General features: G+C 53.3%; 1 protein-coding gene across 1 annotated transcript in view; it reads right to left on the bottom strand.

Annotated features, from left to right (window-relative positions):
• The window catches only part of RTN4R (reticulon 4 receptor), a 108,512-nt gene that overhangs the window by 52,810 nt on the left and 39,280 nt on the right, over positions 1–16,422 (bottom strand). The window lies entirely within an intron of this gene.

Genomic DNA, 16,422 nt, shown 5'->3' with positions numbered 1-16,422 from the left:
CCCCTTTCCAGAACTGTCCCAGAGCCAGCCACACTGCTACCCCGTACCCGCCCCAGCACCATACAACAGCCACTCTACTGAAGTTATTTAGGGCTATTTTCTGGTCTTTGCTTCTCAACTTCTTTACTTTACTCTTCCCTTGCTTGGCTGGGGCCAGATCAGGTGACTAAGTAGATCTCTTCCATTGCTTATTTCTAGGAAGCCGATTTCCTAGGAAACAGGCTCATATCTAGGCCATGATACTGGGGCGGTGAGAAGCACTCAAACATCTCTGTGCTATACTGAAAACTCGTTTGAAAAGGTAGGCTGTCACTCTGAGTATCGGCGATTCTTCCCTGTCCTGTTTGCAGGCTAGCAGGCTCTGTAGGGAAGTGTGTGGTCGGGACCGGCCATGCCAGCCCAGGGTAAGGAAAGGTGGGCCCCTGTAAGAGGGAGCAGCCTGCTCCGTCTCTCTCTGGTTTGGGGTTCCTGTGTGTTCTGGATTGTAAGAAACAAAGTAGTGTTAGATTGCAACCTTCCAGCCAGAGCATGGTGGGTTTGTATCTAATTCTCAGCGTGCACGCTGTGAACCTGACAACGTCCAGCAGCCAAGCTCCTCCAACATCACTCTGCAGCGCCGCACTGGCTAAGAGACAAATGGCGACCAGTGACTCAGCCCCACCACTTCCTCCGGCCAGCCCGGCTTTTCCTGCCAGGCCAAATATCGGACCACAGTCCAAGATCGCAGCCCTACGGCCAGGGGGTCAGAAGGCCGAGCTCCCAAACCGAATAGTACAAATGTTTCCTTGGGATCTCACAGCAGTCTGAGACTATCAGGCCAAAAAAGACTCCGGGGCCCATCCAAGTCTCCTGCCCACAGGACCCCACCGGTGTCTTTTCCACAGCTGTCTGGACACGCAGCGTGAGGAGCAGGCTTTGGTGAGTGGCCCTGCCGGCAGGACTGGATGCACATTTGGGAAGGGTGAGGGATTCTGACATGCCCCACGCTGGCCGACAGCTCCGCGCACAGATCATGCTGTGCATGCCATCGGTCGGCAGGCTCCAGGAAGAGCTGGAAACAGATCAAGGCCTGTGTGCCAATAAATCGGTGCAAATGGGACATTTCTGACAAGGATCACTTCCCTGATGACTGGTGTTTGCTCTGCAATTCACAAACACCGCATGCAACCAGGGGCTAAAATCACTGTGATCATGAAATACGGCCCTCTCTGCCCCGAATGGAAACCTCTGGCATCTTCTCCCCCCAGCCCTCTGAGAACAGGCCAGACCCACTTGCCCTGGGGCCCATGCCTGAGTTTGTGACCTGTGTATCTGTAGGGGGGCTGGCCGTCAGGGCTCTCTCGCGGGAGGCAGAAGTGGGTTCTAGTCCTGTCTCTGCCATTGGTGCACTCAAATCGCACGGTATCTCTGTCCCTCCCCTGCAAATCAGTGCCTGCCTGCCTGCCGGGGGACTGCGGAGCCTGGGGATGGTTTGCGAAATGGAAGGAGCTGGAGTGTCATCATCTTTGCCCAGGATCAGTTCCCCAGGGGCCCCAGGCAGTCACAAGGGGGGCAGTCAGAGTGGCTGGAAATCTGCAGAGCCATAGGCGTGGGCTGCAGGCCTTGCAGGGAAAGAGGCAAAGGAAGGGGGCTGGAACAAAGCACGCCCCGTCCCAATTCCATTTCACGCTGCATTCCCGACTCCAGAAACCCGGCTCCCCGCCCCAGCTCATCTCTTAGCAAAGCCATTCTCAGCACCGAACCACAGATAAAAGAAAGAGCAAGTCACGAATCGCAGCAGCCGTGTGCATGGTGGGGGCGGCCTGAGGGGAGTGGTTGCTCCACCAGACCAGCCAGCTTCAGTTGCTAAGAAATCCATTTTCCATTTCACAAGACAGTGAATCCCATCTCTCTCTGTGCCCCGGACTCACAGCTCGGCCAGGGCACGACTTAAACCAGTAATTGCTTCTTACAAAATGCAATGGCCAGCAAGTGTCACCGCTAAAGTCACACTGGCCTGGCTGAGTGGCAGCAATAAGCCAGTTACCGAGGAATCACGACTAGTCTCGTGTGCACCCTGCCATGCCAGACTCCATGAAAGCATTTGCTGCCACTGCCCAGGACTTGCACCACTATGGCATGTTACCGCACCTCAGGGAAGCCAGGACTATTGCTGTTGCTAATTTGAACCCATCTGCACTCATTGCTAGGATGTAGGAGCCCCGGCACGATGGGGTTTCCATTTGCAGTGGAGATGGGACGTTAACCAAAAATATTTAGAACCTCGTGGCCGTAACAGATATTGAAATATTGGAGAAGGTACGGGGAAGCACCAGAAACTGATCTGAGAGCTGGAAAAACAGGCGATCAATCTGTTCATCTGACCAAAGAGAAGATCAAGAGGTGACTCGTTTACAATGCATAGCGCACCTTAGCGCGGAGAAGATACCAGATCTTAAAGGGCTCTTTAATTTAGCAACGATAGGCAGAACAAGCACCAATAGCTGAAAGCTGAAGCCCGACAAATTCCAGTTAGAAATCGGGGCCACATTTTTACCAGAGCTGGTGGTTAACACTGGAACAAGCTACCAAGGGAAGAGGTGCATTGTCCTTCTCTTTATGGCTTCGGGTTGAGCCTGGCTGTCTTTCAGGAAGATGCTTTTGCCAAACACGAGTTACAGGGCTCAGGACAGGAGCAAGTGGGTGCGATCATCTGGCCTGTGTTAGACTAAATGATCTCCTGGTCCCGTCTGGTGTTAAACCAGCAACCCCAGTCTAGATCCTCCCAACCCACAGACCACATCAACCAGCCAGCTGGGCTACAGACAGAGCTACAGATCTTGCTTTCCTCCCCACACAGCCGCAGCATCCCAGGTCTTTCAACCCACTAGAGCGCCAGCAGCAGAGAAGGGGGTATCTCTTCGCGGAGCAGGGCACAGGACCTTCACAGCCCCTTTCGCACATCTGGAGCCCAGAGCAGCCCATCATGACCCTCCAGTCTCAGAGTACAGGCCAGAGACCCCACCCAGGGGTGCCTGCCTCCAGCCCGGCGCCCCCGGCTGAGGTACAGCGACTCGACACTGAAGTCTATCCAGGAAGCGATACGCAGCCGGTGCAGATCGCCAGCCCTGAGGGGACACACTCTGGGAAAGCAACTACCTTCTGTGCGGTCTTCCCTTCCCCAGCAGCCTCCCAGGCAATGCTGATTTCCTGCCACAGGCCTTCCTCGCTGCTCGGACCGCCCTGCAGCCTGACAGCGGGGGAGTCGCTTTCGTTGCTAGTCACTGCACCCCCTGCTCCCGAGCCAGTGCAGGCTGGGGGCTGGAGTCGGGTCAGCGGGGAAACGGGCTCCTTTCTGAGTCGTGGGAGCTCTGATGATGCGGGACTGTCAAGGAAGTGGAGGCAAGAGCCAGGGCTGGCCCCGTTCAGGAGGTAACTGGCAGGAGTTCACCCCAGAGATCCGTGATGTCCTGCAGTGGACACAGACCACCCCCCTCTCCCAGGGTGCCATGGCAGATGGCTGGAGTCCCAGTGAGGCATCGACTGGGCACCTGATTATGCCTGGCCCTGACAGGTTACGGGCACAACGGCAACCTCAACGTTGCCCTCTGCACAAGGGCTGGGGCCAGTGGGAGATGCCCCAGATGGACGGGGGCCATGTGTCACCCGGTCCCAGGGTAACTGGAGACACACAGCCCAGGGGTTCCCCTGCTCACTCTCCAGCATAGCCTGCCCCAGAGTGCCCCCCAGACGGGGTGGGGGAGGCATTGTTTCATTGACGGCCAGGATCGTCGGCATTTTTACAAAGCTCCTCTGAGAAGCGGCGAGCCCCATGCAGCCTGGCAGGTGTGAGAGATGGGCCGGCCAGTCCGGGCATCCAGCCCATCGCCCGGCAGGAGGGCGGGGCTGGGCCATACGCAGCAGTCAGGAATGCGCTGTGACCTCCAGGGTTAGATGTCCCAGCCCTGCCGGGGGAGACAAGTCAACAGACGACACGTCTCCCTGCCAGGGAGTCTCCTGATTTCAGCCCAACTTGTTCCTTTCACGATTTCAACGCCGGATGCGAAGCAGCATCTCCCGTGACTCTCCTCTCTGCCACTCACACCCTTCAAACATCTGGAGACTTTCACTGTTACACACACATCAACCACCGCCCTGTCGAGATGCAAGTATTTTCCTCTGTTCATTTATTGTTTCCCCGAGTCCCCCCCCTCCTCCCAGGCCCTGATCATTCACTTCTCTCCCTCCAGTTTTTCAGTGCAAGATTCCAGGTGTGGTCACCCCTCGGCCATGCAGACACCGCCTCTGCTCCCCTACTTTGTCTTGTATCATTTGTCTGTAAGCCAAGTTTCGCTCCTTGTGTGGTGCATGAATTTCTAGACTGTCCTAGGCGTTTTGCATTATTTCTCAACTTTCCCTGTTGTTTGCCACACCTCCAAGTTTAGCACCATCTGTGAATGTCATTACCATATTGTTTGTTCCTTCCTTCAGATCACTAATGAAGCTGTTAAATAAGAAATACCAGTCACTCCATGTGTCCCCCACAACCCGACCCCAGACACAGCACCCCCCATTTCCCGTTCCCTGCTAGCGATCCTTCAGGGAATCCTCCATCTTCCGGGTACAGCCCTCGCCCCAGTCAGTTGGAAGTCGTTTGGAGATCCAGATTCCATGGGAATCTGTCTCAGATCTCCCACAGTGCCGTCAGTCTGTCATTCGAGCAATGAAAGTGAAGCTTGTTGGGGATAGAACGGTTTTCCACTGGAAAATGCAGCTTTTCACAAACCAGATTGGCTCATGAGAATGTGTCAAAGTTTTGACAACATTTTTGACGGGAAGATTTCAAAGCAATTTGGTTTGACTCCTCATTTCCCTAAGGTCCCCATGGCTCATTTCAACGTCTTCAGCTTGTTGTGACCTGTATTGTATTAATCTCGCTATGTTAGACATACGCCTACTCTATTCGATGTCGTAGAGATGATATTTCCGACGCTCCTCGACACAGTGCCTGGCTCATGTACCTCTGGAGGGGCAGGATGGGAGCAGTGTGGGCACGATGGAACCTCCCCTGCCACACTAAAGGGGTGGGAGAAATCAAGCATGGGAAAATTTCCCTCTCTGAAGCACGTCGTCAGTCACCTCCATGGTAACTCTTGCTCCTCCTTCTCCTGGGCCCTGGGAGATGCCACCACTGTCCCAGGGAGCAGCAGGTGAGGAAGACCAGGGCTGGCTGGGCAGGACCAAGGAGGGACGTGCATCATCTCACATTGTTTCACAAAGTTTAAAGGCCAAAAGGAAGCACGGCCGGCCAGCCCGACCCCACCCACCGGCCCCAGAATCACTCCCTGAAGTTGGAGGAAATCAATCTCTTAGAAAGATATTGAATCTCATTTTAAAAGCTCCAAGCGATGGAGTCCATCATTGTCTCCCCAGTGAGCTGTTCCGGTGTCCCCGCCCCCCGCCAGGAAACTGTGTCTTATTTCAAGGTTGAATTTGTTTAACTTCAACTCTCAGCCCCGGGAACGTTTTGTGCCTTTGTCAGCACAGCTGGAAGCCCCTCCAGTATCAGGTCTCTTCTCCAGGTATCAGTATCCAGACACAGCGACAGCATCACCTCTGCTTTCCCCGTTTCTTCCCAGCGTGAGCCCAGCAGAGTCCACGGTCTTTCCCTGATCTTGAGGGTCCTCTGGATGTGGGGATGGATCTCATGGCCTGTTCCATGGCAGGGCAAACCCCTGCCCCTTGATGCTACAAAAAGGGAGGAAGCCCTGAAAAGATCCTCACTGAGTTTGCAGATGACACAAAAATTGGGGCCGAGGTAAATAATGCAGAGGACAGGTCACTGATGCAGAGTGATCTGGGTCGCCTGGTAAACTGGGTGCAAGCAAACAATATGAGTTCTAATATGGGGAAAGGTAAATGCATACGTCTAGGAACAAATTCCGTAGGCTGCTCTTACAGGATGGGGGCCTCTATCCTGGGAAACACTGACTCACAGAAAGATTTGGGGGTGGGAATGGATAATCAGCTGAACACGAGCTCCCAGTGCAATTCTGTGGCCAAAAGGGCTAATGTGGTCCTGGGATGCATGAACAGGGGAATTGCAAGTCGGAGCCGAGAGGTTATTTTACCTCTGTATTTGGCCCTGGTGAGACCACAGCTGGCACACTGTGTCTAGTTTTGATGCCCACTATTCAAGAAGGACATTGATAAATTGGAAGGAGTTCAGAGAAGAGCCACAAGAATGATGAAAGGATTAAAAAACCTGCCTTATAGTGATAGACTCAAGGAGCTCCATCTATTTAGCTTAGCAAAGAGAAGATTAAGGAGTGACTTGACCACAGTCTGTAAGTACACATAAATATTTAATAATGGGCTCTTCAATCTAGCAGAGAAAAGTAAAACACGAGCCAATGGCTGGAAGCTGAAGCTAGACAAATTCAGACTGGAAATAAGGTGTCAATTTTTCACAGTGAATGTAATTAGCCATTGGAACAATGTACCAAGGGTCAGGGTGGATTGTCCAGCACTTTTTAAAATCAAGACTCGACGTTTTTCTAAAAGACGAGCTGTGGGAATTATTGTGAGACTGTTCTCGGGCCTGTGATATACAGGAGGTCAGAATAGATGATCACCAGGGTCCCTCTGAGGCTTGGGATCTAGGAATCTCTGAGATCTCCTTCCCAGGGTGCCCTGGACTGTCTGTGTGATCCCATCCGGGAGAGCTGCAGTAACATATTGGGAACAGTCCCTCCATCTGGAGGTGAAGGTGAATTCCTGCACCCTCCCGCCTCTGAGATTCATAGCTCAACCCAGCACCCAACCGGCTGCTGCATCTCATCCGCTAGTCAAAGTAAAATACGGCTGCTTAATTATTAATCACTTCGTATGCAAAATAGGGATCATAGCAAGGCAGGGGGAGAGGTGCTCGCATTGTTCCTCAAAAATAAATATTTAACATGATACAGAACAACATGAATTTTTAAAGAGAAATTTTTGTAACTGCTCAAGCAATCGAACTGCTAAAGAAGCAAAACATCCCCCAGCAGTGAGCCCAGCACCTCAGGGAGCTCTGCGCATCCCTGGTGGGGGCAAGGGATGGGACTTAAAAATCCCAGCTTTCCCATAACCACCATTCCTTGCTTCTACCAGTACAGTCTGGCCTGATTCTAGCAGCTGCGATGGCTAGACCTGAGGTGGTGCCCAGCTGAGAGCTTGCAGAAAGCACTGACCGTGGACTCTATTCAGGAAAACAATGGCTTCTATAGACATGCTGGGACTAAAAGAGGGGAATAAACGGTACTGCTGACTCTCACGCTTTTATTGAAAGCCTCGTGCTAGCTAGTATTTCTCCTAAAGCCTCAGCTCCTGGAGTCCTGTGGATACCCGAGAATGTCAGCTTGCAGGAAACAAAGTCAGTGTCTATTGATTTGCAGAGAAAGTCTGGAACACGGGAGCTCAGCGCAAGCTGCAGGCTCAGGAACCAGAAGGCAAAGGGAAGCATCCCACATTTGCTTAGGTCTTTAAACTCTCTGGATGGTTGCCCAGGTGCAGTTAGTGGTGCAGAGAGGAGCAGGGGGCTAGTGACAGGACCTGGCTGGAAGGGGAGGCCGTCACCTGCCTGGTGTGTCCCGGGGCCCACCTGTCATTCATTTCAAGCCACAGCAGGTTCTCCCAACACGAAGGAACGTTCATAGTGGCCCTTCGGGGCCAGGACCCCGGTACAGTGTGGTCTGTGCTGGGGGAGGGTGATGTGTCCTCCTTGACAGGTACCGGGGGCCTTGCACACTCGTGACACTTAGCTGGCTTGCTCTGCCCTGGACGCGAGCTGAAAAAAGCCCTAGGTAAATTCTGACTGGAAATAAGGAGTAATGTTTTAATACGTTGAGGAGTTAACCATCACACCAATTTACCCAGGGTCAGAACGGATGCTCCGTCACTGACAATGTTTAAATCAGGACTGGATGTTTTTCCATGAGATCTGCTGTAGGAATTACCGTGGGGCCGTTCTCTGGCCCGTGTTATGCAGGAGGTCAGACTAGATGATTACCATGGGCCCTTCTGGCCTTGGGATCGAGGTATCTCTGCGTCCCACAGCAGGCATAAGAAAACTGTGCCATGGAGCGTGGCCTCAAGCGGCCCACCTGCCCTAGCTGCGCAGACGCTGGCGTCCTCTCACAGGCACGCACACCTGTGCCTGCCTCACGGAGGGCTCGGGCCTTCCAGAGCGATGACACCAGAGGGAACAACAGCAACAGCCATGATGCTGCCTTGGACAGGATCCTGGTTGGGAGCTGCAGAGGATCCACCCAGAGCCGCTCTGTGCCCCTCCCATCAATACAATACAGTGCACCCTGGGGAGGGGCAGAACTTGGGAGTAGCGAGGGACAAAGGGTTTGTGCAGAGCATCCCCTCAGCATAGCTGAATGGAGCGGGGTGCTGTGAGTCAAGGCATCCAGGGGAGAGTGAGGGATCCCAGCACCCACAAGCTGGCTCTGTGCCACCCAGGCAGTACGGGGCAGCAAGAGGAGAACATGGCTGGAGGAAGCAGAGCCCTGGAGGCCGTGGCCCAGCACCACGCTGCTTTAAGCACACTCCGCGGCTGCAGTGCTCCTAAAGTAGCAGCCCAGAAGGGTGGCGGGAAGAGGAAAGGGAGCTGCCTTTCCTCCTGCTTCCAGACCAAGGTCGTGCCAGCCAGGGGCACGGCAGAGCCCGTTGCAACTGGGGAGCACCGAGCTGGAAAGAGTTGCGGGGAAGCTCACAGGCCGGTTCCCCCAGCCTGCGGGACCCTGGGAGCAGTGACTACCCCCTGGAGCAGGGAGAGATCCCAGCAACAACAGCCAGTCAGGCCCTTGCAGAGCTGGGCTGAATTTTTCAACTGAAACTGGGATTTTTTTTTGGTAGAAAAATGCAGCTTGGCATCCCCAAAAGGTTCTGTGAATTTGCATCGATTTCTCTGAATTGGTTCAACCAAATCCTAGAAACAAACCAGGAAGTTTCAACACCCTACCCTCCTCAAATGCTTCCTGGCTATAGTTTCCAGCTCAAACCTCTCTGTTACCCAGCTCCAAGCAGCTCGCCACTTCCAACTTTCCTTTAACAGTATTTTTAAACATTTTAAAATGCTCGAAATCAAAAAGGGAAGGTTGCATTTTGGGTCCAAATTCAACAGCTTGTTCGAGCCAAAGCAATTCTTTGTCACTTTTCAGAATTGCCAGGGGACCTACAAATCTGGACTGAGACATGGGGGGAGAAGAACAGCAGAAGTAATGTAACCTATTGAGCTGACCGCGCCCAGAGGGGCTGCAGATGCTTTACAGCTGGGCTGACTCAAGGCTGCTCTGGCTGGAACAGGAAGATCCCCAGGATGGAAGCCAAAGGAATCTCGTCTCCTGAGGTTTCCAGCCTAGCTTGGGGAGCCGAGGGGTTTGAAGAGCTCAGGGCAGCTTAGAAGACCCCCACCAGTGTTTGGCTTCTGGCCCTTACACCGAGGACTTTCCTGCACTTGGAGCGCTACCGTTCTCCCATCAGTGTGGTTAACCCACCTCCACGAGAGGCGGTAGTGATGTCGATGGACAAATTCTTTTGGCAGGCTAGCGCTGTCACCACCAGGGGTCAGGCTGGTCGCTCAGGGGGTGGATTTTTCACACCCCTGAGCTCTGTGGCTGGGTCGAAATCACTTTCGAGTGTAGACCACTCGAGGGCATGGCCTTTGAGACCCATGCCCTTGCCGTGCAGTCAGTGGAGTGAGCATATCGCTGCACGGGTGCTTTTAAAGCTAGAGTTCAGGAGGCTCTGGCCTGGAAAGGAATCTGCAGACGTCTCTGCTCCAACATGCTCCCAGTCTAGGGACCCAAACCTATTACTCTCCTCCTTGATATATGGCTCCCATAATCCAGGGGCTATAAATTATGGTGACCTTCTGCTTTAAGGGCTGTCTGCGCTCAACCAAAGACAGCCCAAAGTCAGGAAAAGTTTGGAGCAGATCCAGATCTGCAGCTGTTATGCAATCTCTCCGCCATCAGGCCTCTGCCCCCCAGGGCCAAGGGGGTGGCAGGCAGCAAAGCTGTTGCCAGGCAGGCGTGGGATGGAAGGCAGGAGGATGGGGGATGGGATGAGGCACGTGGCACTGGGGCTGCGGACTGGAATGTAGGGGCGCTCCTCTTGTATGGCTCATGGGGGGGCAGCGTCACCTCTTCCCAGCCCCTGTTTGTAGGGGATTCACCATATCCTCCCCCAGTGCTGGGCCTAATGCCATGCACAACCAGCCAGCACGCTCCCCAGCCAGGCTCAGCAGAAGCAGCATGTGGTGGGCTCCCAACTGGACATCTTTTGGGCACGTTCCTGTCTCCCAGTGCTCAGAGCTGCCTGGGTCTGGAACCCCAGAGGCCACTGGATGAATGGGGCATGGAGGATGCTGGTTTTTGGGTAGCACCAAGCTCTGGTACATGTGCCCATCCATTTCCCAGCTTCCCCCTAGCCTCCCTGACCCCTGGGGCCTTTCCCAGCCCTTCCCCTCCAAGCAGACACACTCCTTTCCTCGACTCCTCTCTGGCGGGGATGACTGACTGCCGGGTGGACCAATGACAAAGTGACATTTCCCTCTGCAGTGAGGCCGGTCTCTCGTCCCACGGTGCTCGGACGCACACGGAATTCTCTCCATCACCCTCGGAAAGTTCAAAGGAGGGAAAAAAAAACGGGTCGTAAAGAAGATGCATTGCTTCCCTGCGCGTCTCTGACAGCGTTTTACCCGTCAGTGGGTGTGCGCTGGAATGGACGAAGAGCACAGCTGAAATGGCAGCGAGATGAGTCCTGATTCTCTCCATGGAGACGTGCCGTGGACGGTATGGAGCCGCGCCAGATCTACCCCAGTGTAGTTCAGATCAGGATTTGAGCCTGCAGTTACACACTGACCTTACGTGCAAGACGAGCGGGGTCACCAAGTGACCCCTGCCTCCATGCATAATTGCCCAGGTGCGTTGTGAGTCACCCTGTTCTGAAACATCAGCTGTTAGCCCCTCATGGAGGCAGGGTCCCAGTCTCATGGCCCCTAGAGATTCCTACGGCTGCAGATGGCAGAAATCAAAGCACAGGCCGAGCCCTGCCCTCCGTCAGATCGGTGTAAATCTGGAGGAGCTCCACTGAGATCTCTGAGTTCCTCCAGGTTTACACTGGGGTAAAGCAGCAGAGTTTGGCCCCCGGGGGCTAATTCTGAGCTGCTGCCAATGTAAATCAGGAGTAACCCCAGTGCAGTCAATGGGGAAGATCAGAATCAGGTCTGATGTCGGCACCTCACCCTCAAAGGCCCCTACCAGTCCCACTGGCGACAGCGCGGACCAGCCCAGGCTTCGTGCAGCTTCTCCCCTCCCTCTGCACCTGTCCCATGCCCCATGGGCCTGGCTCCCCCCGCCGCGTCTGGCCTGTCAGCCGCCGGCACAGCTGGAGCCCGGTCCTTGGGGCCCTGCCTGGCAAGCAGCAGGGCAGGCTGTGAGCAGGACGGCGGAGCTGCCGAAACGTCATTCAGCCCAGCCTGGGAGTGCGCCATGAGGATGTGCCAGGGGAGCCCACGGCAGCACTGCGGGGCATGGGAATGGGACACACGCACGTACTGCCCGAACCATGTGGTGGCATTTGGGATGGAGGCGCTCACCAGGGCTCCAGCCCCTCACATGACAACTTCAGAGCTCGCTCAGGCGCTCCCTTGGTGACCTCCCTGATCCCTGGCCCCTGGTCCAGGACACCCAGCTTGCAGCTTGTCAGAACAGCTCCCAGGACCCCACTCAACGTCTGCAGCGCCGCCCACCCCCCTGAGACACATGGCCCACGCGGCCTCCTCACCCAGCCAGGCACTCAAGGCATGCCGGGAAAGTCTCCCCTTCCCAGGCACAAGATCCAGCAGCTTCCCTGGGCGCGAGCAAGGACGTTCCAAGCCCTGGTGGCCGCCGTGCAGAGCAGAGCCACCCCGCCCCGGCCAGCAGGATCCCAAAGCTCCTGTCCGACATACCGCTCAAGGCCCGAAGGATCCTAGAGTTTAACTCCTGTGCTCCCATGTGAGCAGGTCCCCGCCTGGCTCTTGGATGCTGGATGCTGAGACGCCAATGCCCGTTAAGGGGCGGGGCACTTTAAAGTCAGGTGGGCAGGCGCAGCGTGCCGGGGAGAACAACGGACCAGACTCCACTGCAGTCAGGGCAACGGCACAAGGGCCTGGACCAACCTGCCTCCACCTTGCACAAGCACTGAAGTCACTGAGAGAATGGTTATTCCAGAGCCCCCGCCCGGGGAGAGAATGAACCTCTGACCGGTCTCCTCACCCATTCACAGCCAGTTAGCACCAGGGCAGCCGCGGGTCTACGGCCTGGAGTAGGGCTGGCACCACTGCCTCCAGTGGCCATCACAGCCATAAGCCTTACCCAGACAGAGCAGAGACAACACAAAACCTTGTGAGGGGCAAGTAAGGTGCAAACCAACCGGACAAACATCCCAGCCAGAACCCCACCAGGACCCAACCCGCTCCTCTGTTTCTGGGTGAAAAATCTAATGAAGCCATTGAGGAGAGCTCAGCCTGGGGAACCATCCCTCTCCCCCAATTTGGGCTCCTTGTAAAACATGACATATGACTGAAAACTCATCCTGGGTAGCAAACAGAATTTATTCTGCTGTAAACCAGAAATTTGCTGCACGAGGCAAGCGAACAGAGGCCCAGGGACCTGTGCACCACTGAAAACACACACACATCTTGGCAAACAATTGATTTTATTCCCTACCACTGCCATCTGTCTCTGCTCCATTCCGCTGTCATTTCTGGCTGGCAGGGAGAATATGAGTTTTAAAGGTCACCACTTAATGATGTTAAGGAGTCATCTTCTTTTTCAGATAAAGCACTGATCAATTTATAATATTTCTGACCGGGCTCCGTTATCGGTGCGCTGTGGAGATTCAGGAGGACTTTTTTTTTTTTTATGTTTCAAATATACTTAAAGCATTTTTTGAACTTGAGTTGATAACTCATGTCCGGGACTGATGCTGGGTGGAACTGACACATCACGTGGCCAATTTGCAGGCATGAAGCCAGAGGAATGAGAGATAAAGTGCAGTTTGGATTGTTCTACAACATCGAGTGCTATTATAGCCTGAGATAACCTAATGCAGAGATGTTCCAATAAACCCACCTTTCTTCCCCTGTGCCTGTGACACAGCGGGCTCCCCTCAGAGCAGGGACAGGCTTGTTTTCCTCCAGTGTTTCATTTTCCAGGGCTCTTTAAATGGTTCACACTAGCGTGTTAAAAGCTGCCGGTGCAGTGGCTCTGCAGGCAAATGGGGCTGGCACTGCGCACTTGGCAATTGTTCAAGAAGGTGAAATTCACCACAGTGCCAAGGGTCAACACAAGGCCCACGCACCCCCTGCATGGGACCCTGTCCTGACCCCATGTTCCTTCTGCACTAGGCTCTGTGCTGGCCCCACGCTGCCCCTGCATTGGCTCCAAGAGCGCCCAGCCTCGCTTCATGGCCCCAGACGCAGGGAGAATTTCACCCAAACAGCTCACGATACGTGAACCCACTTTAGGGGAGAGGAAGTTGGCTCTCTGGGGTTCCCGCCCAGCTCTGCTGGAGTGTTGCAGGTCACCGGGGGCAGGAACTCGGCTGAAAAGTACATGCAAACCACGCTGTCCCTTCAGTTTCCTTCTTTCTGGGGGATCCTTTGGGATTCCCAGTTTCTAGCTGAACCATCACCGGCCCTGGGCCCTCAGTCGGAAGGATAGTTCCTCAGCGTGCACAGCAGTTCTACTCTGGGGCTGCTCTGGATCCGCTGGGGTCAGCGAGAGTCCTCCGGCTGAGCTCAGTGCACTCTGGATCACACCATACAACACTGCAGCCCCAGAACTGGGAGCCCACAGACTTGCCGCCATGACACAAGAGCCCTCGCAGCTGACATCTTGCCTCTACTGAAGTTGATGACAAAATTATTGGTGACTTCAATGGGGCCAGGATTTCGCTCCTGGGCCGAAATACTCAGTCCCGCCTCCCCATCTCCCAGAGGGGCAGCATATAAACACTGTGTAAAATATCCTTAAATAAGTGCGTATCCGTGTTCCCCCTGCCATGCTGAAAGGAGCACACCTCGGGAGTTCTCCTCCAGAGCCCATTACCAAGAGCGAGAGCCTTAGGTTGGAGGAGACATTATCTCCTGGGCGTTCTGCAGTCAGAGCACAATCTGTGAACAATCAGACACAAGCCCAGGGAGATCAATGCAAAGGGCTGAGGCATTCCCGTCTCTTTTTCAGCTTTCCCCTTTCAACCCACCCCCAATCAAAACTTTTAACCAAAGCATTTCCCCCGCTCAGTTCCTTAACAGAAAAGATAAATAATTTGAATACACAATCTTCAGGATGAACCCAACAGCTCCATTTGAAATTACACCAAAGAGTATTTAATTTGCTTTTTGATCTGCTGCCTGGAAACGGAGCCCTTCCAGAGGAAGTGTGTTTATAATTTATTCAGCAGCAGCGCATTCTGGAGTCTTTTAGAAGTCCTCACAAAGAATGCTAGGGCTGGGTGAGATTTCTTTTATTTTTTTTTTTTAAAACAAAGTGATCAGGGTTAACTCGGAATTTCTAAAAAGTCTCAGAAGCGTTCAGACTTTCAAACCTCTCCAGAGATGGCTTTCAAAAATCTTTTAAATTCTTGCCCGTTTTGTTCTGAAAAGGAGATCCCTCCAACACATCTCACAAACAAAAAAAAACATAAACCCCCCCTTGACCTGTGGTGCTAGCATTAGAGACCAGACTCCGGAATTGCTGGATTCTTTCAATAACAGCAAAGAGTAAATTACCCTTCCAATACCCCAGACCTTTATTTATTTCTGAACAATTCAAAGTGAAAATAATCTATCTTTTCACTAATCCAGGAAAAGAGCTTAAATCAGTCAAATAGCTTGGACTGTTCACAGAAGGAAACAAAAACAGGTCAATATCTTTTCTATTTCCCCTCTAGCTGGATTTTAAATGAGCTCCCAGAGTCAGCTTTATTGTAGTCTCAACTGAGCCAAAGAGGAGAAGAGATTTTGAACCAACTGAGGGAACAGAGAGAACTGTGGGAGAGCACGTGGCTAGAAGGTGGCAATAACTGAGTATTGGGAAGGAGATCAGGACACACCAGCCCTGCCACTCGCTAATCACTGGAGGGTATCCAGAACGGCTCCCCCGGCGCACACCTGCAGTAGAACACCTGTGTCGTATCCTCTGAACTGGGCTGACTCCCAGCAGGGGAGTCAAAGGGAAGAGAAAACATATCTCAGAACTGCACTGGCAGCGCCTTCTCTGGTAATGTGAGCTCACATGATCCTGTTACCCCTCTTTGGCCCTGAGCAATTGGCCAAAAATGTGGGAACTGTGGGTTATTGCCATTCAAAGGTGAAAGTTTGCTGACGGAATCAGGTGTTTCTTCGGTGCAATCCTGTTTGTTTACAAAGAAAGTGCAAAGTCCTGTTTCCCTAAACACAGCAGGAGCCAAACAAGACAGTGTCTTTGCTCACAAATCCAAACCTCTTTTCCGTCAGCACTCAGCCCAAAAGCTCTCTTTCTAGTTTTGTTCAGGACCACGTTTTCACTGCTGCTTCTGACTCTGGCTGGTGTTTCCTTGCTGCCTTCTCTCTCCACATCTCTGGCATGCCTGCTTCTCTTTCACAGACACACAAACCTTCACAAAATCATAGCCAGCCAAACCCCACCGCTCACATGTGCCTAGCACGCACCTTTGTCTTGGGTGGGGATGACATGTGCCTGTGTCAGAGGTGGAGGCTTTTATTGTTTCAGCAGCTTGGCTGGTTCCATAACAGAGCTTAACTGTTTCTTACAACTATCTCCAGTGAAAGGGGAGGGTTATGCCCGACCCATAACAATATGCATTCGGGCTAATCAAGCCACCATAGCTATTCCCAGTTGGTGCCTCCAGCCTGGGCTGAACCGTGTGTTGTCCCATTCTAACATTGGTGTGCAAAGAGAAATACTGCAGCGAAGCAATCCAAGGTGTTTCAGAGAGGCAGAACCAGATGCAAAGGAACAAACATGGGAAATGCAAGCTGTAGAGAAGCAAACATTAGCTGTGAGATCTACTGGACAGGTCAACACAACTGTTCTGGAGGGGCTGCCCTGCCTGACCCGCTGGGCACAGAGTGGACAGGGTCAAACCAGGCTTCCCCCTCAGTGGTTCACAGGGATCTAAAGGGGTGTTAAATATAGTCAGTTCTCTCCCCATCACCCAGCTGTTCCCCTTCCAAACTGACAGATCTCTTCCAATGCTTAAAATTCAAAGCTGCCTTCCACAGAGCTCAGACACAGCTTGTGGCAAACATCCAGAGAGCAGCAGGCACTGAACTTCTCCTCCATCCGATACGTGTGCATTTTGCTGATGGGGAATTCATCGTAGAATTCCTAGATAACGCCC

The sequence above is a fragment of the Emydura macquarii genome, unplaced genomic scaffold (assembly GCF_026122565.2).
Source record: "Emydura macquarii macquarii isolate MOO-44397 ecotype Brisbane River unplaced genomic scaffold, CSIRO-AGI_Emac_v2 contig_1254, whole genome shotgun sequence".
Classification (NCBI taxonomy): Eukaryota; Metazoa; Chordata; order Testudines; family Chelidae; genus Emydura; species Emydura macquarii.
The sequence above is the reverse complement of the archived record's forward strand: the minus strand, read 5'-3'. Positions and strand labels throughout refer to the sequence as shown.